The sequence below is a fragment of the Sturnus vulgaris genome, chromosome 6 (assembly GCF_052056855.1).
Source record: "Sturnus vulgaris isolate bStuVul1 chromosome 6, bStuVul1.hap1, whole genome shotgun sequence".
In the NCBI taxonomy this organism is placed as follows: Eukaryota; Metazoa; Chordata; class Aves; order Passeriformes; family Sturnidae; genus Sturnus; species Sturnus vulgaris.
Window position 1 is genome coordinate 24,931,730 of NC_142248.1, and position 3,616 is coordinate 24,935,345.

The window sequence follows — 3,616 nt, forward strand, 5'->3', positions numbered from 1 at the left end:
CATATTTTAATATCTATGTACTCAACAATTCCCCATTGTTGAGCTGGTGATGAGTCAAAGGACTTCTAAGATTACAGAGTATCTTAATGTAAAACAGCATCAAGCTTTATGATTCAGTTCCTCTGGTTTACCAAAGTAGCATCAAGAAAAGTTGGTTTATGAAGTTACTAGTTCTGCATTTATGGTTACCTTTGTTGGATATTGGATCAGCAATACAATGGTGTGCTGTGTTAGGGAAACTTTCCTGTCTGACCATCCAGGAGCTACTCTGGCAGTCACACTCTCACCACTCAAGTTGTGACCAAAATCCCTTCCCAGTGGGCAGCTCCAGTGAGCCTGACTCCCCACACACCCCCATAGTAACAGAGTCAGACAAAGTTTCCTTACCATCTCAATGCCAGGATTCCCATAGCAGAGTCTCAGTGGTCCCAATCTTTAAAATAATTCAGTCTTGGTGCAATAACTAAATAACAGCTTCCGAACAAAAGAAACCCTCGGTTTTTATACCCTCACAATCTAAGCATGGGAATGTTTGGCATTGGCTCCTGCCATGTCTCTGAATGTCTAGTCACCTGGTTGGGCCACAGGTCCCTGAGCTTGTCAAAGGGTCAGCAGCTCACAGCCTCTTGCCTCAGACTCCAGCGATCCAGAGAGCTCAATCTGCAGCTTACCCTGCTACCTGCACTGAATATATTCCTCAATGCTGCAGTGAAATGGTCTTTTACTGTTACATGGCCATTTAACGAGCTCCAGCTTTTTGGGACTGTGTTAAAAAATTCAATCTCAGGATCTATTACTTTCAGTTTTGTAGGCTTGAATAAATGAATTTGTCTAAAGCTTCAGGCCACCACAATTATGGCTGAGTGGTCCAACATGATAAATGCTAGACTTTCTAGGTTCCCTGATACAATCCATCTGCAAGGCCAGTATGGCACTGAGGCAGCCCAGTCTCTGACGCTGTTGATTCTGGGTGTTGAATCAGTTTTCCCTGCTTTGTACAATAGAAATGTGCTTCAGGTTCACTGAAAATTGGTTTCACAGTGCAGGCTTTTGTTAGGATTGATGCAACGCCTTCAAGCTGATTGGATAATTACCTCAGAAAAAGATGTACATCTAACTTTATGGAGTTACCAGGTGGCTCCAGCAGGTAGTTGGTCAATAGTCTTTTTGCTGAAGCACTAGGCTATCAGTGTGACTCCAAAGCATTGCCCTCCATGAAGCCACTCACTGCACATTTAAAGCCGAGGGAGACAACTGTGAATCATTATGCTGCAAATCAAATTTCTAAAATGTTCTGAAAGGCAGTGAAGCCATATTGCACATCATGGTGGGGCTGGAAAAAATAAACCATTCCAAAGTAGTTCAAGGCAGGAGATGACAGCCATTTACCAGGAAGTGACCACGGGTTTTTTTCACAGTCCACCGTGGATCAGAAGAGGCTGTACTCCAAGGGAGCCTCAGGACACCTGATTTTGCCAGCCTTGACAGCTGCTGTTGGGTTACTCCCATATCACAGGGGTTTTCACTGCCTATCACCAGCATCAGGACTGTAACACAAGCAGCTGTGCTGGCATGGGAGTCAGGAATCACACATGGCTCCAAAGCTACGGGCTAGCCATAACCGAGTTAAAGTTTACAGGAACTGAAGGTCATTGGTTTAGCTGCTAATGTCAAGACCAGAGGCTGACAATTTCGTCGGGTGCTCTGTCCTGCTCACCTACAGATAACGAGATAAACTCAGTTCTTTCTTGTGTTTTTTAGGTACATTGCAAAGACGTGTATGTCTCTGGAATTACTAAGTTGGTACATGTTATTAGTGAGCTACTGTGAACTCCTAGAGTTTTCCATCACCAGCTGCAAGAAAAGACAGTAGCAAGTCAGAGCAAAGCAGAAACAGAAAGAAAGTATTAGTAGGAGACCGGTGTTTCCACATGTGCTGTAACAAACTGGGATAATGTGTTGATTTATGTGCAAATAAAAAGAGGAGTTCAGCAGACCGGTTTCCACAAGGTTCCGGAATAATGTTCACCTGTACGGTAACAATCCACATGAAAAAGGTTACTTGAAGAGAAATCAGGCTGCAGCTGGAGACTGCAGAGTGGTAACGATGCCAGCGGCACCGGGGAAAACCCGCGCAGCGAGCCGCTGCTCTCAGGCCGCGGGGCGATGGGAACAGACGGCGGCGGCGGCAGCGTCGCCCCGCCCCGCGCTCGCCCCGAGCCCGCGCGGCATTTCCGGCCGGGCCCGTCACGTCCGGGCGGCGGAGATGCCGGTAAGGCGGGTGGTGGGGGTGGTCCGGCCGCCTCTGTGGGACTTAGCGACCTCCGTGGGGCGCGGGAGCTCAGCGAGCCGCGGAGTGAGGGGAGACGCCCTGGCCCTCCTGTCCTTCCCGTCCTCGCTGCCGGGGCCGCCCCTCGCGGCTGCGGCCGGACCCGCGCCCTGGGGCGGGTGGCACCTGCCCCGCTGGGCCTCGGCGCTCCGCCCTGCCCCCGCTCCTCCCCGGGCCTCCGCCGGCCTCCTCCCGGCCGGAGCGTGGGCATCTGGGCCTGGCGGCGCTGGCTGTTGTCCCCGTGGGTCACTCGGGGCTCCCCCTGCCAGGTCCGAGCTGACGGGCAGTGGGTGGGCGCGGGGGTACCGCCGGGCCCGGCTCGCTGCGGGCGGTGGGCTGAGTTACTGTGCGCTCTCTGTGTGTGCTGCCTTGCCCCTTCACGGCAAGTGAAGCTTCGTGCTGCTGCCAGCAGTGTGAGAGGAAGGGTTTTAGTTTCTCTTTTTAGCTGGTCCATTATTCTCGTTATTTTTTAACATAGTTAATAGATTGGTAGTTGTGTTGGCAAGGGGGAAGAACTGTATGTAGTTCACATTTTTCTTCCATCAGCAGTGTCTGGACGTTTTCTCGGTAGGCAAGAAAAGCTTGTTCTCATGTTCCCCTTTTAGCACAAACATCATATAGGTATTTGTGAAAGAAGTTCTACTTATCTGGGGTCATCAAGAGATTAAATTTCTAATTCTGTGAAATATCTTGACTGACAGGAAGAACTGATGTTTCCTGCTGACAGGTTGTTTGTATATGGCTCCCTGTTATCAATAATTGGATAATACCACTGTGTTGTGAGCTGAGAATTCTGCTTCCTCGTATCTTTCATGCTTTGTGTGACTTGCAGTTGATCCCATAAGTTTCCAGAATAAACAAAGCAATTTTCCATTGAAGATTAGTGTTTGCAAAGAAAATGTGGTAAATAACATCGTAACACTGAGAAATTAATTTTTAAAGGCTATTTTTCGATTCAGTGAAAACAGAAGTCCAGGAACCTCAGTAAATGAGTTTTACCGATACCTCAAAGTAAATTTTACAGTTGCATCAACACATGTTCACTTCTTTTTGCTTTGCTCTTGTTTTTCAGTTCCTCTTTCTTTATGTTTCCTTTTTTGTTGTTTTAGGTTAAATTAATTATTTCCACAACAGAGCTTCTTGCAGAAGGACCACCACACTGGTTTGCACTTAGGAAAATATGAAAATAATCAGGGAGTGTTGTTCTCTCTGAACTAAAAAAAAAAATTAAAAATAAAAAAATCTGTGCCTTGCTGAGAACAGCTGCAGGAGTTGGACACTTGAATC

The 3,616-nt window shown here is 47.7% G+C and overlaps 1 long non-coding RNA gene across 1 annotated transcript; it reads left to right on the forward strand.

Annotated features, from left to right (window-relative positions):
* Positions 1-1,992: 1,992 nt before the first annotated feature.
* On the forward strand, positions 1,993-3,581 carry LOC148223373 (uncharacterized). The gene is made up of 2 exons (XR_015804617.1): positions 1,993-2,272; positions 3,439-3,581. It is a non-coding gene; the product is annotated as an uncharacterized LOC148223373 (long non-coding RNA).
* The last annotated feature ends 35 nt before the right edge of the window (positions 3,582-3,616 follow it).